This window comes from Topomyia yanbarensis, chromosome 2 (assembly GCF_030247195.1).
Source record: "Topomyia yanbarensis strain Yona2022 chromosome 2, ASM3024719v1, whole genome shotgun sequence".
In the NCBI taxonomy this organism is placed as follows: Eukaryota; Metazoa; Arthropoda; class Insecta; order Diptera; family Culicidae; genus Topomyia; species Topomyia yanbarensis.
The window spans coordinates 108,396,722-108,423,997 of NC_080671.1; the positions used below are offsets into that span (position 1 = coordinate 108,396,722).

The 27,276-nt window shown below is 41.7% G+C and overlaps 1 protein-coding gene across 3 annotated transcripts in view; it reads right to left on the reverse strand.

Annotated features, from left to right (window-relative positions):
- The window catches only part of LOC131679156 (nuclear receptor coactivator 3-like), a 496,452-nt gene extending 469,474 nt beyond the window's left edge, over window positions 1–26,978 (reverse strand). For all 3 annotated transcript variants that reach the window (XM_058959789.1, XM_058959791.1, XM_058959788.1), the window contains exon 1: window positions 26,855–26,978. The gene's annotated coding sequence lies outside the window, so the exon portion shown is untranslated. The remainder of the gene's footprint in view (window positions 1–26,854) is intronic.
- Window positions 26,979–27,276: the final 298 nt, after the last annotated feature.

Genomic DNA, 27,276 nt, shown 5'->3' on the forward strand with positions numbered 1-27,276 from the left:
AGTATTTCTAAAGTGATCTTAATGAAAAATCAAAACTGTTTTCCTTCAAAATATCTGAAAGTATTTCTAAAGTGATCTTAATGAAAAATCAAAACTGCCAAAGTTATACACAGAAAACTATTTTTTAAGAAACACCCTGAATTTTTTTGGTAAATTTCTTGTAAAATGAAAAGCACACGACATAGAGTTTCAGTGTCTTCGACAAAGTTTTTTAAAATTTCATTTTCTTCAATTTTATGGAAGATAGCGAAACTCTATCTCGAACCATTAAAAAGTTAATTTTCTGATTTTAAAAAATTTAGAGCCACCCTACCCACTATTCAACATAATAGAAAAGTATTGTAAAGTGAAATATTTTATCATGAAAAAGAAACTAATTTTTTTTATATTGTTCACCGTGAAAGTAATTTAAACATATTACAAAGAGTCAATTCATGAAAAACCAAATTTTTAATATAACTTTTTCAGTTTTCATTTTTTTCCAACCTATCCTTCAGATGTTTTTTAGAGTTTCTGAAGACGAACATTTTCTTCTAATACATCAAAACTCTAGCTTTTATTGTTCAGAAGATATGAGCACTTAATATTTCAAAAATAGATTTTTTTAAATGTTTTATGAAATTTAAAAAAATATTGTATTCGCCATTTTTTGCTCAATTATAACTCTAATCATGACCTCATTTATAGGTCAAACAGAATTATTTTTTATTTGCCCCAAATGAGTCATATTGTTATTTCAAACAACCCCATTTTTGTCGAAAAAGTGCTCGTAACTTTTCAACGGAAATAGCTAAATATATGGTGCCATGAAACAAATTATTCACCTTGAAACAATCTTAAAGTTGTCTGAAGACTACTTTAGTTTTAAAGGAATACAGCAAAAGTTATTGGAATAAAGCTGTATTTCGAAGATACACCCTAAGCTCCGACATTAAATTTATTGTAAAATAAAAAGTATGACAGATAGAGCTTACATGTCTTCAGCAAATTTTTCCAAAATTTGTCGTTCTACAACTTCGCTGAAGGTCGTTTGGCTCTAGCTAGAATGATTAAAAAGTTAATTTTTTGATCTTGGTAAAATTAGAACCACCCTAACTGTTGTTGTAACAAAAAGAGGTGGCTCATAAACTACGAAAACTTCTCCAAAGACTTAATAAGGCTAAGTTGTTTAGTTTTAGTACAATCTCAAAATTCCAGCTAAATTTGCATTCTGGACCACTGTGCATTGTTCTACAGTTGAATGGCATTGTTGATGAACAGCACCGCTCACAGTGGGGGTCATTTTGTGTCCATTTATCGGTCGACTTCGCCATCGTGCACAGGCTAATTAGATTAATTAAATAAATGTAAATAGTTGTCGTTTTGTAATAATTGTAGTTTTAGTACTAGTGCACAATGGCTATGTGCTAGTCGTCCGTCTGTCTATCTGTGTATGTGTATTAGCATTTGTGATAGCTGAATCATGGTACGATTGCAGAACTGGCGTATACAATAGAATAGTGGGTAATCTTTCCGATGTTCGATTTGTGCATTTGATTCTATTCATTCGGGACGATCGGATTGGATGAATTAAGGTACAATTAATTTACCGACGCACGTGAATCATCCATTCCCGGTCACCATTTTAACTTAACCCTTAAAAAAGCAAGCTAAAATTGTCACTTCAAGAAGCATCGCTCCTAAGACCCATTGAAATCAAAAGCCTCTTTTTTGTAGTTTTATCGGTGAGAAAGCCCAAAAACACTCGAACATTTGTATTTCGAATTAGTAATTCATTGAAACTAGAAAACAGTAACTAGCCGGGGCTCTGAGACCCTTTGCCTTTTTGAGGGTTAATGACAAATAAACACTATTTGCTGACATTTAGACGAGTTAAAGTAGTTTGATTATAAGTTAATGTGTTCTTTTCTTCTACTTCATTAGCCTGTTTTTGTTGTACAGTAAGATTCCGTTTTTGGCACGTTCCTTTTTTGGCATGCTTCATTTTTGGCAACAAAAAAAGTTCCGTTTTTGGCAACAAATGGATTCCGTTTTGGCAACATTGTTGTTGTACATAGTAAATCTTTTACAAAGTGCTCATACACATTTAGTTGTAATAATTGATATCATTTTTGATTTTTTTTTCCAGACATGGGAGTCATATTTACTACATTTTATGGGGGCGGGCATAGCAAATAAAATTATATTTGCTGATTTTCTTCTATTATTTCATTTAATATCATATATTCTTATATAATTACTGTTGTTGTAACATTTATGATGTAACAAATTGAAAATAAAAGCTTTTAACGTAAGGTTCCATTTTTGGCACGGTTCCTGTTTTGGCAAATGAAAAAAAAATATATTGCTGCCAAAAACGGAATCCTACTGTACTTCTATTAGTTTGGTTTTCCACTACTCATGTATACTAAAAAAAAGTATCGGCCAATTTATACGCTTTTAATTAATCTCTGCATATATTTTCCTTAATTCGGCATGTTAGGATTCCATTTATTACTATATTCTAAATTAGATTCATTCTAACACTCACTAACATAATTAATTGCATATCCTCTCATATACGTACAAATGCTCGTTTCCTTCGCGATAACACAAACCTGGTCACAAACGCGACCATGCAATTGCAATCATCTACACATACCTACGCCCGCGACTCGCCAACATTAAAACACCCCGGTAATTATGTGAACGTTGTAGCACCCATAAACTTACCAACGTGGTCTTAAACATTAACTCACCGCTCCACAGTGGCCGGTCTTCGAACAAAAGTCGGACGAAACCAAAAATGTTGCCCAATCTGGCTGAAAATTACATATGAAGATAATTTTGGGGTGCTGAGCTTATTTTTAATGCCAAAAGTTATAAAAGATGAAATAAATTTTCCCATACAGTGCTATCGAACCTTTCTTATAAGCATAATATCATTTTTATGAAAAATCTTTTTTTTACTGATTAGATATAACTGAAACTAGATAAAGCAACGGTGCTGGGTCATTAGGCCGAAAGCCGGTAGGCCGAATGTCGTTCGGCCGAATGCCGTTAGGCCGACTGTCATTAGGCCGAAAGGGTCATTAGGCCGAAGGCCATTTGGCCGAACGGGTCATTAGGCCGAATGGGTCATTAGGCCGAATGGGTCATTAGGCCGAATGGGTCATTAGGCCGAATGGGTCATTAGGCCGAATGGGTCATTAGGCCGAATGGGTCATTAGGCCGAATGGGTCATTAGGCCGAATGGGTCAGTGGGCCGAATGGGTCATTAGGCCGAATGGGTCATTAGGCCGAATAAACCAAAGAGAATGATAAATATGTATTGCGGTTGTAACTGAAAACTTTCAATGAAGGGGGACTTTTTACGATTTTTTTAAAACTTACAATAATAATGTTTAGAATATTTACAACACCTTTCTCGTTGCTGTAAGGGAACAAATAAGTGAAAGCGACGCCTAATGCGGCTACGCCACATCGCTTTATGTCAAGTGCTGTCCGACATCGCTCCGCTCCGTCGGACTTAAACTAAAAAAAAGCCCCTATGTTTGAGTAATCCGGGCAAACGAGTGGATCACAGGTTTTCTTGCGAGAGGCCGCCGCTTCCGACGGCGGGTCGGCGGCCACCTCGTCCGGCGGATCCTCAGCGGCTTTACGCCGCTTCGGATCCTTGTCCTCGGTTATGCGGCTAGGCCGCATGCGCTAGAGCAGTGTAACAACCGAAAAATAGTTATAGCTAGTGGTTATATTAAGTTAAACTGATTTTTTTTATTTTAATTTTCTTTTATTGCCAATGCTTTTTATAAATGGGATTTTATTTTGAAATATCAATCATTGGCAATATACTTTGGGGTTGATTTTCTGATGAACGGTACATTCTGAGAAATTTTTTCCGGATATTGATATTATAATCAGAATGGTTTTGTTTGGTAATTTCTAGGGAAAACTCTTCGACATTATATTTTCTAGGGAATGTTTAGCTAAAACTTATAGAACCACGTTGGACTCCATCTGATTGCAGTTAACATCGTATATTTTATTTCGGGAATGATTCCTACAAAAGCAATAATATATTCATTAATTGCATAGGTATTAAAATTTTTAACGACTTTACGGAGTCGTTCATTCTTCTGAGCGTATTCATTCCTCTGTGCGGTTTTTCCTCCAACAAGGAACACATTCGCCCATACACTACCAGCTATCTGTCCAAACGAAGTTCGTCAATCGTCTTCCATGTTCTCACATGCGGTGCTCCAACAAGTTTCGACTGGTTATGCCACGTTTCGACCTGGTTTGTTGATAATTCAATACATTGGAATATACAGATCAAAAAGACGGAGGGTATATAGGAAGACAGCGCAGCGGGGACTAACTAGCTAACGATCAGAGGTTAATCGAGACTACCAACTCACAAAGAAGTATTCCAAATTCCATGGTACATCGTATACTAGATCTTTTGAAGTAAAGAAGAAAGAACGGTCCCTTCAGTTTTTGCGGCCTTGACAAACAAATTTGATGATCGAATTTTCAATCAGGCTCGTAAAGCAGGTAGCAATTGTTTATTGTTCGTTGCTAAGCTCGTTTCTAGGATCGTTGCTATATGCATCTGTTATTTTTTACGAGCAAAAATGCGTAAAGATATTTAAATCATGCAACTCCACCGAGATTGGGAGAAAGTAGCTCGTTAAATGGACTAGGAAAATCGTCAATAGAATGGTGAAGCGTGAGGGAATTAAGTACTCAAAGGGAGGTTCCACTTGTACTCGTAAAGAAATTTTATGACGAGATGTTTTTCGGACGTTATGACATACACTCAATTTTTGATCTCATGACATACGGCTTGTGTATCTTAATGTTCCGGATGATACATGCAATGCTAATGAATAACGTATTGGTATCCGCAATCAGCAAATTAAAAAAAGTTTCTAAATAAAATACATATAAATAAACTCATCACAACCGATGTTAAGGAATATACAGCACTCTTCAGAGAAAAGCCAAGCACCTTCGATTATCAACGCGTCATCTCAATAAGTCTCTGAAACGATGCTTTTAATAAAATGACATTCAGCGCAATGGTACATACGTCCTAATGAGCCATTTGGCCCTACTGCCTCATTCGGCCTAACGACCCATTCGGCCTAACGACCCATTCGGCCTAATGACCCATTCGACCTAATGACCCATTCGGCCTAATGACCCATTCGGCCTAATGACCCATTCGGCCTAATGACCCATTCGGCCTAATGACCCATTCGGCCTAATGACCCATTCGGCCTAATGACCCATTCGGCCCAATGACCCATTCGGCTTAATGGCCCATTCGGCCGAATGGCGTTCGGCCTAATGACCCATTCGGCCTAATGACATTCGGCTTTATGACCCATTCGGCCTAATGGCGTTCGGCCTTGCAGCATTCGGCCTAACGGCTTTCGGCCTAATGGCCCGACACCAAAGCAACATAATAATTGGATAAAACTACTTTCAATCTCTACAAAAAGTGTTTTACGTTTTATTTAGTTGTTATTTTGCACTAATCACCATGCTCCTCCATGTCAGCAAAGATTTTAAAATGTCGATTTTAAACCGCTCCTGACCAAGAAGCAAAACGAGACCATGAAATTCGAAAAGTAGAGATGATTTCCCATAGAATGTATAATAAGTAACCGTTCCGAATTGTTTCACCTGATTGTACAGAATATATTTGTGAAAAAAGAATTTGCTATCAACCCACTTAAAATGTATTTGTAATAATATTACATTGCTAGAATCAAATTTGGCAAACATGTTGAAATGATCAACAAAATTCTTGAAATGCCCTTTAAAATGAAACTAGTTGTGCTCAAATCGAATTAAAATTGAAAGTTTTTAAAGTGAACATAGATACTGTGATTTAGAACATGAATTTCATTAGAATTGTCTGACACAGCGATGTTTAAATTGCTATTAAAAATCTAATTCTTGTTCCGTTGTCAAAAAATTTGGAGAACATGTCATTCAATACATAAGAAACCTAGTAAAAAAATATCAATATTTGAAACATAGGTTTTGTCCGGTCTCCGGCCACTGTGCGCTCGCGCGATCATGAAACGGTCACGTCCAGAAGTGTCTACCCTGGGCCCTAACAGCCTAGAATCATGGCTTCATTTGAACCGATCAATAAAATGACGCTCATATTCACCAGACAACACGTTTCATGATGTTATCAAGTATCAGATTCACGGTCCGCGCGCAGAAGAAGAATATACGCAAAAATGCAAATGGCTACACGGTTATCATATCGAATTTATGTACGCAAAGCTACAAATGCTCGAGCCTTTCGCGATCATACACGCACGGCTGCGCCTGCGGTCTTATAGACAGGATAACACCTCGATGACTAAATGAATTCTGTAGCACTTATATGTTTAAAAACGCGGTCTCAAAAGTGAACCTAAAACACCAGTGTTCGCGCGATCGCAAATCGGTTGCTTTCGGAAGTCCCTACTCTCGGGCCTTCTAGCCTAGACCTTCAGTTGGACCAATAAAAAAAACGCTCACATCCACTAGACAACACGTTTCATGGTGACATGCCCAGTAATTCGTAATATGAAAGAACTCACTCAACTATAGCATATAAAAATTAAAATCAAATTTATGCACACGGAGTTACATACGAGGAATACCACGAAGATCCGTCCGAAAATCTTTAAAATCGTGACCGACCATCTTAGATTCCAATGAAACTTTACACGTTTCACCGTCATGCAAGACTAAATATTTTCCACAGGTAATAAGATTATTTTGACTCAAGAGCAACTTTTCAAAAGGGCGTAAACGTTTCTACGAGTATGAATTTCAAATTTTTTTTGTTCGATTACTGTATTTTATACAGCAAAACTATCTGAGAACGAGTTACAGGGAATGAATACTTCTGCCTGAAAAAAATATACACTGAAAAAAATGTTGTGTCATTTTTCAAAAAAACAAAAATTTATGATAAAAATTTAAATTGCGAAAAAATCCATTTTTTTGAATTTTCTATATTTTGTTACCAAAAACCTAAAGAGAAAAGAAACATGTTGAATATAATTACATGATGGAGAAAAAATCGGTAAAAAAGTTTTCCTAACAATAACTTCGTACATGTTTTTAAATTTCATACTAATAGACATACAAAATTGTAATTCTATTACAGAATATAATTCTAAGCACCATTTAAAATCAAAATGCATTTAACAAAAATCTTCCAAAATGCGATAGTTTTCGAGATATTTGAAATTTTGCTCCTTCAAAAACAATTAATTCGTGTAATTATGCTCTCTTTAAAAGTTATTCGCATTACCCCATCAAAAAATGTCAAAAATTTAATGTTTATCGTTTTAAAGACGTAAAAGCAACTTTTTTAGTGTATTTGGATCCTGGAGAACCTTTCAATAAAAAAGTTTTCCTAACAACTTTTGACATTTTTTTATAATTCTTACTATTTGCAGTCAAAAATACAATTTTCTTTTAGAATATGATTCTGAACGCCATTTTAAATGCTCTTAACAAAAAATTTCTAAAATGTAGTAGTTCTCGAGATATTTTAACTTTTGTTTTAACAACACAATCATTTTGTTTTATTACGACCTTTTCATAAGTTAGTCGTGTTTCTCCATCAACAATAATAGGTTTTTCAAAAGGCCCGTAAACTTTCGTGCAACTTTCTCTTTGACATCAAGGCGATATTGTAAACCATTTTAAAGTTACATGAAAACGACCAACATATGATTCAGCTATATAGTTTAATCAACAGACCCTATTGTTGAAATATATTTTGGTTGCTTACAATTTTGTATGTCAATTAGTATGAAATTTAAAAACATGTACGAAGTTATTGTTCGAAAAACTTTTTTACCGATTTTTTCTCCATCATGCAATTACAATCAAAATGTTTCTTTTCTCTTTAGGTTTTTGGTAATAAAATATAAAAAATTTAAAAAAGTGGGTTTTTTCGCAATTTAAATTTTTATCATAAATTTTTGTTTTTTTGAAAAATGACACATTTTTTTCAGTGTATATTTTTTTCGGACAGAAGTATTCATTCCCTGTAACTTGTTCTCAGATAGTTTTGCTGTATAAAATACAGTAATCGAACAAAAAAAAATTGAAATTCATACACGTAGAAACGTTTACGCCCTTTTGAAAAATTACTCTTGTATCAAAATATTCCAATTGCCAGAGAATATCATGGAGATTCATACAGCGAACACACCTGCAAAGTTTCGTTCGAATCGACGATGGTCATATTTTGCGGTCGGCCGGTTTCTCATGGAATCCACACACGACATACAAATGCCCATACGATTGAACACGTTAGTGCACAAACGCTCGAGCCCTTTGCGATGATACACACGATCGTGAAGTGCCTACACCTGCACATATCTAAATCGGACAATGAATATCACTTTCAGAATCACCAGGCCAGCTGCAATTGGTCGCAGCGTTTTCGTGGGTGACATTTCCCGTCTCGTCTGGAATTGAAGTGAGTGATTCTAACCGGGAGCCCTTCCGAGACCCTAGCTCTACAGCTCCAGTAGGACAACTTTCGAAAAAACAATCAACTAGCACCGGTTTTCGTAGCTGGGTAGAGCGACAGACGCTTTCAATTTCAGCCTCCAAAAACAAACTGGACCTTTTTGCTTTTCTTATATAGAAAGGTTATGCAATCACTCTAAAAATCGTCAACCTAATCCCGGCGATTTTTTTTGACTTATTTAGGCGTAGATAGTATGCAATGAGAGGTTGCTACTTTAAAATTGAAACTAGTTTAAAATTTCTTAACAAGTTGAAAATATTCGGCAGGGTCCGGACCCCCCGGATCCTCTTCCTTGATCCGCCGCTGGTTTCAAGCGATGTTTCAGTGTCGACACATAGCATCTCAAGATCGTGGATGTCGATCCATTGTATGTATGTGCAGATCGTACTGAACATGTAATATTTATTTCCACCATTGTATTGAACGTAACCAGCCATGGAATCGTAGTTTGGACAAATGAGAAAGGCACAATTGCACCACTAGGTGCATTAAAACAGGTTTTTGAGAGGATGAGGATCACTGAATACTTCTTCGAATTATCACACATGCGATTCATGCTACATCAATCAGCGATGGTTTGATGCTGTTGCTGGAGAAATATACGTCATTCAAGTAAATCGGAAACATGAACGGTCTCAAGTGGCTTCCCTGAAACATTTTTGACATAGAAAAAAAGTAGGATCGAAAAAACTGCAAAACATTGTCGAAATTGTAAATTTCTTTATTGTAGCGATTGTTATAAACAAAAATAAAGGTGAGTCAGTACGGCGAATCCGCCCAGCATAGCTGGCAAAAATATAACAAAGCAATTTTAAAATTTTGACAGGACAGTCAATCCAGGACGTATAGTAACCTCATCTATAAATACGGTCAAATCTCAACCGTTAACTTTTTTGTAATGGATTTGTTTGTCTGAAAATTCCTCGTAATCTTCTATATTTAGTGCGCCATTCTTTTAGTTTCATTCGAAAGCTGAGCAAATGCTGTTAGTTAAATTCTGAAAAAAAACTGTTTTCTAATTGCCCAGCAATTAGTAAATGTTCAAGTATGCCCAGAAAGCACTTACTCGGAACTAATCAACTTCGACATCACATAAATCCATCCTGTTTCTGCTTTCACCCAATGCTCTTCGAAGCAAAAAATAATTTGATCTTGACTACCTGAGCTCATTTGCGGTCCGTTCATTTTTGTTCTTTCATAAAAATTAGCGAAATTAATTGTTTTTTTTTCCTATATTTCGTTCATCCCACTCTAATGCTAATTTAACAGAATCCATCTATCTCATCTGAATAATTTCCTTGCTGACGATGTTAAACTAATTCATTAAGGTAGCCAGAAAAAGTACCCCCTCGAGAGGAAAAAAAACCATCTCCATCCGAACTGCCATGGGGCTGGGGATGCAATGAATCGATCTCAAGGCAGAGCTAGGCAACCGGAGCTGGACGACAGAAAGGAAAAAGCTACAGAAAAACGCACAATACAAATAGACCTTCGCCAACGCGTCCGTCCGTCCGTCCGAAGCGACCAAAGCATCCACCCGAAGGTATCGGATCGTCGTCGTCGTCGAGGAATATTTAGATGAACGACACGGGACCACCATGTCAACAGTTGCCATTGCCGCGCCGCTTCTCGGATCAGAGTCACAGCAGGGGCGAACTTTTCTAACGCCGCCCGGCCAAACATCAACACTGCGTGCGTGAGGTTTTCAGTGAAACATGACTATTCATTAATTCGCAGGATAGCCGCAAAAGATGGCGCAGCAGTAAGCGGACGGAATATTGTTGTTGTTTTTTTTTTGTGTATCCCCGCCACTATTGATACCGCGTGATAATTGTCGCCACTACTAGTGATAGCCGAGGTTGATGTGCGTGAAAGACCTTCCTTCGTGCTAATCGCCTGAGCTTTGCTGAGGGACACCACCAGGCAGTAGCTGGCCGCAGCATCGGATCATTGACATTCTGTCACTAGGCAAGTGTGTAGGAGGCGCTGCTGTGTTGTTAACCGCTGTTGGACAGTTGACTCGGTCGAAGGTCGCGAAAGATTGATTTCGTGTGAAAAGAGTGTTTTGGCGGCGGGATTATGCTGGGTAGGTGTTGGCAGTTTAGATTAATTTGTCTTACGAATGAGTTTGCTTTTCAATTAATGGATATGAGGGGAAAGTTTTCGAAACCAGTTTTAAAACTAAGGCTCTTGCGAATAAAAAAGTGATAAACCCACACTGTTCGAAACCGAGAAATGTTTTGGGTTTAATTTGCAAGCAATCTGTTACTGTGGCCAACATTATTACTGCCCAGAATATGCATGTTTAATTATGCATTAGTATAATCCAGAAAATGTTATTGTTTAATGTCGAACTTCTGACATATCTGTTTCGCAAAAAAAACTTAGTTTTTTGTTACTGTCTTTTATTCAAATTTATTTACTGTCGGCGTCTGTCCACACTGAGTGCCAGAAAGGTGACTGCACCATCTTACCCCTAGGATAACAGCCCCACAACACATTGACCATTGCGATCAGAACACTGTTAATCATCCACCACAATTTCAAGGCCGTAGCAGCGCAGAAACTTCACTTGGCTGGGCAGAAGGTGTGGAAAAGCGGTAGTCGAGGGGTTCATTTCACCAGTCGATAGAGCGAACGCGCAGGTAACGGACTTTATAATACTGGGAAAGATGCGTCAAAGGATCAAAGGCCGTTTGTTCAAGTGCAGCATCATCAACGTACACTGTACACACGAAGTGAGATCCGTGGACGAGAAAGGAATGTTTTATCAGTAGCTGTGAGTGAGTCTAAGACAGCTGCTCGCGGCAAGGTGTCATACACGTTATCGGCGATATGAACGCCCAGATAGGCCGGATACAATCTACCAACCGGGGGATGTCACCAAAGTAATACCTCTAAAAAATGCGAAATATTTTAGAAATTACCTTTTTGAGGACTTTACTCAAAAATGGACTTTTTTGTGGTCAAAACAATGTTGACCCCCTATTCAAAAACATTACACGGTGATCAAATCGAACAGTCTGCATACCATTACGAATGAGAGCGGTGAGGAGACTCAACATCGGTACTGGTACCAGTGTTACAGCAGCTTGGGCGACTACTCATGAGGATGACTGATGCAATATTCGAACCGCCAAAGGTATCACTACCGAGGTTCTACTAGGTATGAGAGTTCCAAATAGAAAAAAAAACAACTCATTTAACGGCGAGTGTCCGCAGTTTGTTAACCCTCAAAAAGGCAAGGGGTCTCAGAGGCCCGGCTAGATACTGTTCACCAGTTTCAATGAACTTGTAGTTTGAAATACAAATGATAGAGAGTTTTCGGGCTTTCGATTCTCTCACTGATAAAACGATAGAAAAGAGGCTTTTGATTTCATTTGATCTTGGGAGCGATGCTTGAAGTCACAATTTTAGCTTACCTTTTTAAGAGTTAAATAGAAGAATGCAGCAGGAGAGAATTATGCAGCACTAGCGCTTTTACTAACGAATCTTTTAAGCGAGAGCATATTCTGCGATTCTGAAACGCTCTGTACTAATAGAAACGGTAAAATACCGGTACTGGAATATCTTAATCAAAAAATTTTTTTTTAAACACTTCAGAGTGAAATAAAACGATGCGCTTTTATTTGTAAGCTTTCATGTTCTTAAGTCTATTTCCTAATCTAGCCAAGAGAAGCAAAAAATTTCTCTGTTAGAGCTGTTAATAAAGCAAGCAATCAATTTCTATCGCTTTGTAGCTTATTCACTACACAAAAAGTACAATATCATTCGTTTGCTGCACAGAGCAATGAGAGAACCACAGAAATGATAAGCACTACAAGAATTTCAATTACGATTGGCTTTAAACGAACTCGTGGTAGACCAACTATGCTAGAAGGAACAGTTACTAAAAGTGAAAATAAAACTTATTCTCACGGAAGTAGCTACGTCATGTGGTTTTGATAACGTTCATAAGCTTAGTCGATTGCACAACATCGAATACAACAACATTTGAGACAATATTTCCGTATAAATGGATTATGATGAAATCGAGGGACGTTTACACGATTTTGCATGGTACACCAGCTCCCTTCAAGGAATTATGTTGAAATACGAAAAAGTGGAATCCATGTATGCTCACCGTGTTGCGAGAATACAGATGACCAAACATATTTCTTCTTATCTGACAGTGAATGCAAATCACAAATAATCAAACCACACTTATCCACCACTCCGGTCCTTACGCGCCCTTTTTTATGTCGTTTATAGAATTTTTAGAATCATTCGCCTCAGTTTTCTGGTTAAAAAAATCTGAAACCCTATGTGCGGGTTTGCAAATCGAACCCAGGTGAGCTACGTACAACGGAATCTATTTACTAACTGCGCTATGCCCGTCCCAACCTTACACGAAAAAAAAATCCGTTCATAAATTCATGAACAAAAGGTCACGATTTCGTGAACTGAACGAGTTACTAAAACCGTGACCAAGTTCCTGAAATTATGAATAATAAACCTCGTATTCATGAAACTATTTGAGTTTTCTAAAAACCAGTTCGCCTCGAATATATACATGGCGTTACATTAGAATGTTTGGTTGGGTTTGGTGTTGTTCCCTGGACATGTTTAGTTTTCATTGTGATTCTTGTTCATGATTTGGGAATACACAGTAGACAGCCAAACGTTGTTTATGATTTCAAGAGCTTATTCGCGATTCTTGTGATTTCTTGTGACGTTAGCAGAATTAAAGTTCATGATTTCAAGAGCTTAGTCGCGATGTTCGTAATTTCCATTCACGTTATCGTGATATTTTAGTCATGAGTAGAGTGCTTCATGTTCATGATTTCAGGATCTTTGTCACGATTTTAAATATTTTTTTCGCGAGTTGTGTGATTTAAGTTTATGATTTCAGGATCTTATGCGCGATTTTTATAACTTCTGTTCATGTTATCGTGATATTTTAGTCACGAATAGATCAATTCATGTTTATGATTTCAAGATCTTGGTCACGATTTTAGATATTTTTGTCACTAGTTGTGTGATTTGTGTTCATGATTTCAGGAACTTTATCACGATTTTCGTAATTTCTGTTCATGTTATCATGATATTTTATTTTAGAGCTTACTTTCAAAGAGTAATGTAACTTATGTTCATGATATCAGCAGTTTTATCATGGTATTCGTAAATTCTCTTCGCCTTAACGTGATCTATTACTTTTTGGTTACTAAGGGTTTTTTTACTCGGAATAACGTGACAATATGAACTGGACCATTATAACATGACTCATTCGCGATATCTGGTTCTGTGAACTATATCACGCACACTATTTTGGGTTCTCAGTGTACTTTTCGTTTTCTGTCCGGACATCACAATGAACCTTATCAAATAAATAACGATGTTCGAGGTTCTAATAGCTTTTTATATCTTCTACTCGTACCTATTACTGGTCGCTAGCATATCTATTATTGGGTATTTCATAAAAAAAGTGCATGGAACAAAAATGATTCCACGAACAATACTCCAACTTTTGTGATAGAGTTCACGTAAAAATTTCATTACCATGTTGCATGGAATTGTAAATGATTAGGGATATCTACTAAATATCACAAGCACGCAAATAGCTACTAGATAGATCGTAAATCATGTACTAGGAATCATGAACCAGTTCACGAATACATGAATAATATTTTATGATTTCGTGAACTATTTCACGAAAACGAATGGTAAGTTGTGACTATTATACTAGGTATCATGAACCGGTTCAATGAATAATATTTCATGATGTCGTGAACTATTTTACGAGCATGGATATTGGATCGTAACTAATATATTAGGAATCATGTTTAGATCAAAATTAGATACTCCCATGACGCGGCAAAGCTCCCAAATAACCATAAGTATTGGGCCAGTGCACTATATTGGTCATAAAATGGCAGTAACATTTTATAAAAATCAACTTCTTTGCAAAATGTATCTGACGCACAATTTGTAGAAGAGAATGTGGAATTTTGAAAACGCGTTTCCCGACATGCGGGGAGAGTGGCGAATAATTTGGAAATTATCTAAGATGTTCCTCAAGGAAGCCACTAAGGACCGCTCGTGTCTGTTGGTTTCATGAATGATTTTGATTTAATAAGCTACAACGTATTAAATAAACACCTTAACCCTTAATAAGGGGTTACATACTTCTTGATTTGTCAAAAAATCGAAAGCAAAATTCTAACTTTATCTGAAGGTACAACTTTTTGAGATTATCTTACCAAAATTTCACAAAGATCTGAGCAATAGATCGAATGTTTCAGCGCTTTGAATATCGCGCTTCGTGTACCAGAGCAGTGATGACTTGAAATTTTAAACTCGATTATCCCGATATGTCTTTTTTTCGAAAATGGCTTATCCGTGATCACGATTGCGGAAAAACTCCACTCAACCGATTTTCCTAATTTTTTTTGCAATTGTTCGTAATTAGTTTTCCTCGGACCTTAACGATTCCTTTTTCACACAAAATTTTTGTTTCATGGATAAGATTTTTTTAAAACAATTCTTAAAGCTTAAAACATCTATTTTTTGGGAAAAACCGTTTACAGGAATAAAAATTATTCATTTAATTAATCGTTAAGGAACGAAAACTATTGCTACACTAATGGATTTTCTTGAGTTTAGGGATTTTAGTCGATCTATTGAAGATCCGTCGTGATCACTGTAAGGCTCTTAAATAAAAGTTGGTTGCGGAAGAAAAGCCATAGCTCCATTATTACCCCTCCGGAAGTCGCGCTTATGGCCCACCGAACGAGCAGCCGCTGGTGCCTTAAGACGATTTCGCTAGATTTTCAGAGTAGCGTGCACTCAGTGCACTAGCGCGACTGCCGGAAGGCTAATATATTTTTATGAAATGCTTGTTTTTTTACTGAAAAAGTACTATCAAAATACTATAACTTTGATGTAATAGAATCATTACTTTATGTCAACTCAAACTTTCTCCAAATTTTTCTCGCAAGAAATCCGCGCTTTTTTACTGGAACACTTTCCGGTTAATGCGAGGAGGGGGGGGGGGGGAGGGGGTTCGCATATAAACCCCTGGAACCGCCAGCGGTTGTCAGTGTAGCAGCCATCGTTTCCACTTAATTTACGGTTCGAATCTGCAAAATACGACTCATCATTAACGAAATGAGGAATTTTCAATTCACAAAGTGTTTACAGTGAAGTGTACGGCAGCAAATTGGATTTTTTTTCGAATTGTTTTGCTGTATATTTTGGTACTAGCTCACGCTAGTGATAAATTACGTTAGTTTTCTTTAAAATACAGTGGACAAGTCGTCGCTGTTGTGCTATCTGATGACAAACGCCATTTTGGGGTAAACTGAGTTAGATATGCCACATTATTAAACTTAAAATTCTCTACAAAATGGCGTTTTCAGAATTTCGAAATTCTGGTGATTTCTGAGGTATAGTGAGAAAAATGATGAGAAATTATCAGTTTTTTGCTGCAAATCACTGTATCTTGAGACTGGCTCAAGTTAGTTAGAAGTTTTAGATGTTTTATATGTGAAATTTTTTGAGGAACACAACGGAATAATAATTTTCAAAATAAAAATATACGTATTTCAAGAAAAATGCAGTTTTAGCTTTAAATGAAAAATATTGCATATTTGGCAACACTGTAACCAAAAAATACTATTTTTTCTAGATTCCTGGACCAATTTTCTTTAAATAAAAGTTAATAATTGATGCTGTATTTGTATAGAAAATTTTCCATGTACAATTATACACGTCATACAAATTTTGTCATCAATACCCATCTAGTGTGACTTTTGTTTACACTTTTAATAAAAACTCTCAATATAGTTAATCGATCTTCGTAGTATTTTAGAGACTAATAGATAATAGATAGAAGCATCAATTGTCTTATATGAACTGTTCGTACTATTTATAAGTTTCAATTTCAAACTTCAAAACTCGATTTTCTCAAAATGTGCAAAATGGCGCTTGTCATAAGATAGCACAACAGCGACGAGTTGAGTTTGAAATACTAAATTTTCGCGCCAATTTGCGTGTAGATTGTTCAGCTGTGGTAGGCAACCGCATTTCTTTTCACTAACCAGCTTTTTTGCCATCACGATAATCCTTCAAAATAATGAAAAAAGTTGCACGCGAGATTGGCTTGTCATTGACCACTTGAAGAACTTTTCTTCTACGGTGTCGTTCAAACAGATTGGTATACTATACATATGGCCTGCGTTAAGCCAAACCGAACTGAGCGCCATCATTTTTTTCTGATGTTTTTCATGCCAAAATTCATTTTTGAATAACTTACCATTAACATAGAAATTTTATGAACACTTATATCCTTTCATTTGCTATTTGAGTTCCCAGAAATAAATAAATGTGGGTGTTTCTAGAACTACATCAGATACAATAGCGTTTTTAGAGAATATATCTCAAAATGGCGCTTGGTCCTCTTTGGCTTAACACAGGCCATATATATACGTGAATCCAGTTTGTACGACAATTTGTTTGACAACGTGTCCATCGAATCCATTTTTTCCAGCAGCACGAGGTCATGAAGTACCTTCATATATTACTGGAACTGGATACACGCAATGCTTAGTAACCGACATCTGTGCTCATCGTTAAGTCAAGTAAAGATAAGCAAACTGAATGTCTGCGGATGTCATCAAGGTGGTGTGCTGTCACCACTCCTATGGAACCTTGTCGCCGATGGCTTGTTGAGGAAACTTAATGAGCTGGGGTCTCCGACATAAAATTTCGCCGATGATTATCATATAATGATCATCGTGGTTTTGCATTAACACACCTTTTGATATGATGCAACAAGCCTTATGTGTTGTTGAGTAATGGTGTCTTCATGTGGAACTATCAGGTAATCCAAATAAAACGCCAATGGTACTTTTCACGCAACGAAGTATTACAACCGGAGCTCGTCCGTTACAGTTTTTTGACTCTGAAATTATTGTCACAGATCAAGTTAAGTACGTTGGGGTTATTCTGTACTCACAACCTAATTGTACAGCTCACATCGATTTTAGGATCAAGAAAGCTTGCATGGCCTTTGGTCAATGTAGCCAGGCTTTCGGCAAATCTTTGGGACTCAAACTCAAGTACATTCAGTGGATCTACGCAACAATTGTTTCATACGGGTGCCTTGTTTGGGGCAAAAGGAAGAAGTTATGACAATCCAAACAAAGTTATACCATCTTCAGAGGATGGTCTTGATGGCGATGATTGGTACGTTCTCAACAACTCTCACTGCAGCTCTAGAGGCACTCTTGAACATAAAACCATTATATGTGTTTCTGAACCAAGCAGCACTTTCTTGTGCATTCCGTCTTAAGGTTACTGTGTTCTAGAACAGTAACCCAATAAATCGTGCAACTAGCCACACAAGACTGTGGTCCCAAATGGTAATTTGGGATGAGTTTACACTTGCTCCTAGTGGCCTTACACTCACACGTAGTTTTCCTTTCAAAACATTCAATGTGAGAATACCTCTTCACGAGGAATGACTGTCTGGCTGGATGAAGCGACATCTTGAGGAATACGTAGTTTATTATACTGACGGTTCTTTATAGGAGGGTCGATCCAATGCTGGTGTCGACTGTCGTGAAATGAGATTAAACCAATTTCATTCGCTTGGTAGATACTGTACCGTATTTCAAGCCGAAATTTTTGCGATTCTGTGTGGCGTACAATCGGCACTTCAACAGGAAATTTTGCGGTAAAAGAATCTAATTTCGCTCTGACAGTCAGGCTACCCGGAAAGCACTTAGTTCGACAGACTCGAGATCGGAATTAATAATGTCGAACTCAAGTCGAAGAACATAGCATTTCAAATGCTATCTACTTTCTATGAGTACCCGGTCCTTCCGGTATTACTGGAAATGAATGGACGGACGAATTGACTAGGCTAGAGTGGGTGCTGCGGCTGGTAAATGCCTGGGCAATGCGCAATATAGACCAGGTGGTTAGCCACAGTGGTCCTTAGCCTATTGCCCAGGAACTCCTATCTCAACCTCCCCACGGCGCCGGCTGGGATACGAGTAGCCATAGGAAAGTTCGGGTAGCCAACTCGTTGGAACTATGGTCGTATGCTGACAGGGAAGGGGGGCCGTGTAGTGGCCGGCACACAATAGCGCTACGGATCTCCCGTTACGGTGATATGGGCCCACCAAACGGGGTAACCCCAATTCCAAGGCGTGAAGCGACCCGTGCCGAGGGATGAATGATCGGGGGGTGAACAAGATGCCCGATCGTTAACGGAGCCTTTGGGTACCTTGGCACCCCCCACATTAACTCCGCTCCGCATTAACGTGGCGTCTCTTACCACGTTAATACGGAGCTCTGGCGTGGCGGACCTATTTTCTCGCGCAACTCGTGGGATTTAATATGAATCAAGTTAAAAGTAATAAAAAATGGTGCAATGATGAGGAGGAAATGATTACGGCGCTGAACCCTTTTGCCAAAGGGGGTCTGACGAGGTCTGCCCCGACAGGAGTTGACAGTGGAGTGACGGTGACTGTAAACAACAGCACCGAGGGAGCAATGGGTGTGGTAGGAGATAGTACTACCAGCACGCTTGGTGGACCACTACCCGCGATGCAGGCGGTGGTCAAGCAGCTGGATAGTATTATTGAGTTCACAAGCGGTAAAAACAACATCAGCAAGGAGCTCAAACAGAACCTGCTGGTGCTGCGCCAGGCTGTTCGAGTCGCAAGACAAGAACAAGAAGCTTACATGAAGAGGTTGCCGGGAAGAGAGAAGGCCGATAGAGGTATCCAAACCAAGGTCTTCTCCTTCCACGGTGGAGCGACGATGGCGCAGGAGGCAATAGATTTCGCTTTATCGGCCACAAAACGCTTGATGGAGGGCAATGCCGCGAAGTGGCCTAGGCCTAGATAAGGCGCGCGGGGAAATGCTAAACGACGTACAACCAATAAGGCCAAACGTCGTTTGGATGGCGCAGGGCGGCGACCCGAGAAGGCCACTCCTCAGCCTAAAAAGGCGAAAGTAGCCAATCGGGCGCGAAAGGTGGAGCAACCTGGCACCAGCCAGCCGGCGCCATTGGCGGAAGATGGCGAATGGCAGGTGGTCAGTAGAAAGCGGAAGTCGCACCTCGACCCGCGAAGAAAAAGAAGGCGAGAGACTGAGGAGAGGCCCTGTTGGTGAAAACCAACGAGGGTAGCTACGCTGAGATCCTAAAATCGATGCGGGCGGCCGAAAGCCTCTCGAATTTAGGACAGGATGTGCGAAGCGTCAGACGCACCAAAGATGGCGAAATGATCTTGGTGCTGAAGCGCGGTGCACAATCCAGCGGAGTGACATATAGGAGGTTGGCACAAGAGGTCTTGGGAAACGGCGCTCAGGTGAGGTCGTTGGGCGCGGAAGTGACTCTCCAGTGTAAGCAACTGGACGAGATCACAAACACAGAGGACGTCGTCTCGGCCGTGAAGGAGCAGTGCGGCGTTGAGATTGATCGGACCTCTGTACGTCTCAGGCAGCGGATGTTTGGCACACAGCTAGCTTACTTCAAACTACTGGTCGCGGAAGCCAAAAAAGTGACCGATAAAGGGAAGTTGAAGATCGGATGGTCAGTATGCCCAGTTAGCATACCCCAGCCGCCTTCAGTGGACCGGTGTTTTAAATGTCCGGAGCCAGGCCACAAGTCATACGACTGCAAGGGCCCAGACAGGAACAAGTTGTATCGCCGCTGCGACGAGGAAGGACACAAGGCGCTGAAATGTGAGAGGGCACCCAAGTGCCTTATCTTCGCTAGTAAGAAGCAGGGCCGCAACCATGTTATGGGCGGACCTGCGTGTCCCTTCGGGGAGGCCGGAAAGAGCTATGGCATACGTCACACAGCTGAATCTTAACCACTGCACACCCACTCAGCAGCTGCTGTGGCAATCGGTGTCGGAGTCGAGGACAGATGTCGCCCGGTGGCGGACGGGTCTAGGATGGCGGCAATCTGTACAACGGGACGGTTCCCGGTTCAGGAGGTAGTACAGTCCTCTGCGGAGGGTGTCGCGATTGCCAAGATCAATGGTGTGTTCTATTGTAGCTGCTATGCCCCACCTATGTGGCCAATGGAACAGTTCAACCAGATGATCGATAGGCTTTCGTGTGACATGGTGGGTCGGAAGCCGTTTGTCATAGCGGGTGACTTCAACGCTTGGGCAGTGGAGTGGGGCAGCCGCTGTACAAATAATACGGGCCAAACGCTACTGGAGGCGCTTGCGAAACTCGACGCAGTGCTAATCAATGATGGTTTCGCTAGCACATTCCGTAGGAGTGGAGTGTGGAGGGTAGACGAGGGCTACACCCATAGTGATCACCTAGCAATACGCTTTAGGATCAACTATGGTGTGCAGCATCCGAGGGCGGGTATCCCTGTCAGGTACGCGGGTGGAAGACCAATCACTTCGACAGCGAAGTTTTCGCCGCGGCCCTGGGACTGGAGGCCAACACCGACAGTCTAAGCGGGGATGCGCTGGTAGCTGTCCTATCACACGCGTGCGACGTCAGTATGGCGAAGAAAACCCTGCCAAGAAATGGCAGACGTTCGGTATATTGGTGGAGCGCAGAGATCGTAGCCCTACGATCAGCTTGACTACAAGCTAGACGTAGGATGCAGCGAGCCCGCACCTAGGAGGTTGGAGTGGACCGCCGTGAAGTGTGTCGTGCTGCGAAATCGGCCCTTAACAAGGCCATCAAGAGCAGCAAGAGAGCGTGTTTTGACAATTTTTGCGAGGATGCCAACGTGAATTCGAGGGGCGATGCCTACAGGATCGTGATGGCAAAGACCAAAGGGGGCTCCTCACCCCCCGAACGGTCGCCAGAACGGTTGGCGAGAATTGTCGAAGTACTCTTCCCGTCCCGAGCCATAAGTCCTTGGCCCCCTGCACCGCAAGGCACGGTGGGTACAGACGACATGGTGGCCCTGGTGACGAATGAAGAGCTACTTGCAGTAGCCTATTCTCTAGCGGCGAACAAAGCTCCAAGGCCTGATGGAGTTCCGAACAGCGCTCTCAAGACAGCAATCATGGCGAACCCGAACATGTTCAGGTTGGCTATGCAGAGATGCCTTGACGAGTGCCGTTTTCCGGATAGATGGAAAAGGCAGAAGCTGGTACTGTTGCCGAAGGCCGGGAAGCCGCCTGGTGACCCATCGGCGTACAGACCAATCTGTCTTATTGACACGACGGGCAAATTGCTTGAGAGGATTATCCTCAACAGGCTAACTCCATACGCAGAAGGTACGGAGGGCCTGTCAAGTAATCAGTTCGGTTTTCGAAAGGGAAAGTCAACTCAGTGGTAAGGACTGCCGAGATAGCGATCCAACGGAAACGGCGAGGTATTCGATATTGTGCGTTAGTGACACTTGATGTGAAGAACGCATTCAACAGCGCTCTCGTTACACCGGCTTGGTCTGCCGGTGGGCCTGTACCAGATCTTGTAAAGCTACTTCCAGAACCGTGTACTATTATATGAGACCTATGCCGGTCAGAGAAGTGTTCCTATTACCGCAGGAGTCCCGCAAGGTTCAATCCTGGGCCCGGTATTATGGAACCTTATGTATGACGGGGTTCTGAGACTAAAGTTCCCTCCTGGTGTGAAAATCGTCGGTTTCGCCGATGATGTCACTCTGGGGGTCTACGGGGAGTCAATCCCCGAGGTATAACTAACAGCGGCACACGCGATAAGCATGGTGGCGGAATGGATGAGCGCGAGAGGCCTACAACTCGCCCATCACAAGATGTAGGTGGTTGTTTTTAATAACCGTAATTCGGTACAACAAGCAGTTATCCAAGCGGGAGAAGTCGAGATAACTTCAAAGCGGAGTCTGAAGATTCTTGGGGCCATCATAGACGACAAGCTGACCTTCGGCAGCCATGTCGACTATGCGTGCAAGAAGGCTTCGACGGCTGTTGCGGCATTGTGGAGGATGATGTCCAACAGCTCCAAGGTGTGCGCCAGTAGACGTAGGTTACTGGCAGGTGTCGCCGTATCTATCCTTAGGTACGGTGGACCGTCCTGGGCGAGCACACTGGAAGTAACCAGTTACCGTCGCAAATTGGAGAGCACCTACCGCTTGATGTTTCTCAGAGTGATATCTGCCTACCGCACGGTATCACACGATGCATCCTGCGTGATAGCGGGTATGATGCCAGTCGGGTTGGTCATCCGGGAGGACGAAGATTGTTTTGAATTGCTTGGCAATAGGGGAGTCCGTGAGCGTGCCAGGGTGACCTCGGTCGCCCGATGGCAACGCGAATAGGATAACTCCTAGAGAGGTAGGTGGACCCACCGGCTGATACCTAACATATCGAGCTGGGTGGGAAGACCCCATGGGGAAGTTCACTTCCATCTGACACAATTCCTGTCAGGCCATGGCTGTTTCCGACAGTACCTCAACAGGTTTGGGCACGCTGAGGCCCCAGTCTGCCCAGACTGCCCAGGTGTTGACGAAACTGCGGAGCACATACTATTCGTATGTCCCCGCTTAGACGTCAAAAGAGGAGCTATGCTAGACGTCTGCGGGTGGGACCCTGAGCAAATACTCATGGGTTCAAACACCACACAGCCCCTTGAAAAGACCTTAAACATGGTCCGTGCCAAAATTTCCAACCATCAAGATACCATACAATGGTCTCAATAACCCATAAATACACCAACATATGGTGTTTTATGTGGGATCTACCGGACCATGGTAATGGTGTTTTCATGGGTTGAACCCATTTCAAACACCCATGTCAAGCCCCATGAGCATGGGGGTATTATGGACTTTACGTTTGCTCGGGACACAATCCCTGATACCCTTGTACAGGGGATGTGCCAAGCGGTGGAGAAGTGGAACGCAGTTTCGACTGCTACCACTCAGATTGCCTGCAGGTTGCAGAGAACATGGCGCGCCGAGCAGCAGGCGAGGAGTATGACTAATTCGGGTTTGGTTAGCTAGAACGGAATGGGTTATGTGCGGAGAAATGAATGAATGGTCTGCTCATGCTGAGGCAAGAGTGGCACAGCGGTAGCAACCACGATAGCCACGCCGATGCATGACGATAGAGCGAGTGAATAGGCGGATGATAGACGGAGATATGGTCTATCGCTACTGACACCTCGGGGCGTGGCAGAGGAATGACACGTCGAGGCTTGGCAGAAGGCGTGCGTGAGTGCGAATGTCATGCATGAGTGAGCGGGTACGTTAAGTACGGCCATTCCCCCCCCGGAAGTAGTGCCGAAAGGTAGTTCCTGGCGATAGATGGCGGAGCCCAATGGAGTTTAGTCGGTATGGCCCCCTGGTTGAGCCCGACACCCCCCCCCCCCCAGTTCACCCCGTGTGGTAGCTTGGCACCTACCAATAGCACGTGTACTGGGCAAGTACGTAAACTGTATTCTCCATTTAAAAAAAAAGAGTGTGTGCTGCGACTGACTTTGTTGGTCCATAACTAGTTCTACTACATTCGATAAGTTGGATAAAGCACAAGATTCGCTCTTGGGCTGCAACAGAAGCTGCCAACCATTGCTGTAGCTTGCAAGCTTGTGTTCAAGCAAAAACTTTTCTGCAGGATGTGAGACTTGGACATAAGCTCAATTATCACATGGCTGCTATTCAGCGTGCTGAGTGTTATTTGTGTGATTCTTGTGAATCCGATTACGGAACGTCATAACATTTGATATGTAACTGCTCTACAGTAATGCAATTTCATAGCCGGATATTTGGTTCTCCATACATAGTTAATACTAAGGGAGCTAATTCTCAAGGATATGCTATTGTTCTTAACCCAGTGTGGTAAAAAGCTATTAGCTTTATCAGCAGAGTCCATTATTCCTTCGAGAGTGAAGAAACCAGGCTGTTTATTGTTTTGTATTGTAATTGTGTTGCGATGTTTTTTTTTTCATTTCCCTGCATTTCTTCTTAGTGCTCGCTTTGCATTTCCATTGGGATAGGGATAAGGCAACATGGCACGGCCCTGATCCTGATTCATGATACTGGATGCCGCTAATTTAAACGGTGTCGCCAAATTGATATATTTTATAGGTTTTATCTTTAATACCTGTTCTATAAAACAAGAAACATTGAAATATCCTAACCTCTTCATGAAAATGATGTAATGACAAACAAAATATTAATAAATATCCCCAGTAATTCCCACACAAAGCAATATATACATAACGTAGCTGGAAAATTGCCACTGACCGCCGCACCACCGGGTGAGCAACAATGCACTGCACGGCTCCAAGTGTTTTCCCGACACCTAATCGCCGCCATCGAATGTCATATGTCTGGACGGCATCCAGACTGATGTTCATTGTTGTTCCGATTCCGCAGTTCTGTTCCCGCCCCCCTTCCCCTATCAGCCAGCTGGAGCGCCATCGCTTCTAAGCATCCCAAACCCAGCCCACGCTAAAGTTTGGTGTACATACTTACACGGATGACGACATCCAAACGAGCACAGTAGGTAGGACACCACCAGCAGAGTGATTACGACAAAATCGACGACGACGACGACGACGCTAGCTGCTAGATAGCCGTGGAGATGATGACGAACGATGAGGGAGGAGCGGTGTTCATTTCACAGTTGCAATGATTGTGCATAGCGCATCGGTACTGGCATCGGAGTGTCATCGTCGTTGTTGGCGTCGTCTTCGTCATCGTCGTATGTGCACATTGACACCACATACGGAGAGCCGTGGTAGTCACCAAAATGTGTTGCCACTTTGCCACTGAGCACTCTGACGGATCAGATGGCCACCGAGCGAGGACGGTATGGAACCAACAAAGCGCCATCCGTCCACTGCCACTGTCCATCGTTCTGCCCGTGTGCGGTCTGCACCACCACCAGGCGCAGGCCATCAACTGAATCAACGGTTGTGTGTGTGTTGTGGGATGCATTAAATGAACGACGACCGGCGGCGGCGGCTGCGGCTGCGGCGGAGACAAATATACAGCACAAAACGCGCCCAGACGTCCCCTGTCCGACCAGCACCAGTGAGAGCAGCGAGAATGATAATTGAGTTGAGGCAGGTCATCGTCAAAATAAATTGATTTGTTGGCATTTATTGTTAGCAAATACACGGTCGTTTCTGCTTCGTTTCTGCCATCCGAAAGTGTGATTGCCCAAATACCGACGGGTCGGTTCACCGGCGGCGGGGCCATCAGCATCCGGCACTGACCGGGACGGTTGAGGTGGTGATGTAGCAAAGAGAGCGATCGTTTTTCTTCCATTCGAAATAAAAAATATTGCTTTTTCTCTGTGTTTTTTCATTGCAAAGACAGCAGAAAGGCTAAATTTAGATGGACGTTCCAAGCAACGAGAAAGCTTCTAGTCGTTCGTTGTGGTACCATCAGCAGCTCGTTCTATTTGAGAGAATAATTTTGTTGATTTTCTTTTTTGAATTGTTTTTCATTGAGAAATGGGCTGAACTAGATTAGATAATCTAATTGGACAGTTCTAATTCGATTTCACTAATCTGATAATCCGATAATAAAAAACTGCCGGCTGGGAGCTTCAGAACGACTAAAAATGCCAGTAACATCTGTTCATAGATGCATCAGAAAAGCTTCATAGAGTTTCACTTTCACTGCTGAGCGGCTGCTGCAAATTCCGCAGAATCAAACAAAACCATCCGACACATGTCGGTATGTCATCTCCACCCATTGAGCACCACTTAACCACATTGTCGATGGCCTGCTGCCGCTGACGGCGCTGCAGTGGTATATGACCAACGCGAACGCCATATCGCGGTGTGCCGTCAACAGCGTACAACAATTACATGTATGTACACATATGCTGCAATTTGATTTGCATCGTAAATCCGCAATCAAACGCCGCGCGTGCATTGTCTCTCAGCGCTGGGTCGTGTCTCTCGTGGTATGATCGAACCAACCGACCAGACACGGTTAGCCTGCTATGCCAGCAGTTCGGTTCCCTTACCGGAGCTGACCGGACCGGACCGACCCAACAATTTAATTGGCGATGATTGCAGACTCACTGCTTGCGCAAATGCGTACATGTACGTAGACGGGGGTGGCAGGCATCACTTTGTGCCGCGTCATAAATCCGATAATCACAACGCACCAAAGCGTACTGATTGAAATTAAGTGCCATAATATTTCAATTATCTGCTCATCATTTCGGCTGGCTGTCCCTCGAGCTGTGGTGAGCTTCAATCGCAGTGATGAGGTAACTCCTCAATCGAAAGCGCAACGCGAGCGCTGATATCCTCTTCGTGCATGTTGCGAAACAACTCGAGAGATATCGCACCAAACCCTCCCCCCCCCCACTCCTCGGTATTTGATTGTACACTTACCCTGCATTTTCAGCCGCAGCAATGGACATGTGAGGCTCATCTAAGAGTTGGAGGGGCGAGTGGCCCTGAGGAGGCGCCGGGGGAGCAGTTAATCGCTCCGTGGTCGCTGATACGCCAGCCACCTGGAAAATGAAAGAGAAAACGAACATCGATTAGGTTTGAATTGGATTAGGATGATGGCTTCTATTGGTACTAGAGCTAAGAGATAATCAATAGGAACGCTTGTTTCCCTAGTCAGGTGGTACCGAAGGTAGGCACGGTCCACCCTTGTGAAATCTGTTGAAAACGCATATGAACAGGATTGTAGAAGCGAGCTGTCTGAAGTATCGTCTAAGATGACCTAATTTAAGAGATTGAACGATAAAATGTCAAAAACTGTGCATTTGTTTCCACGCCAACTACATCATTCGCTTCTCCCTCGT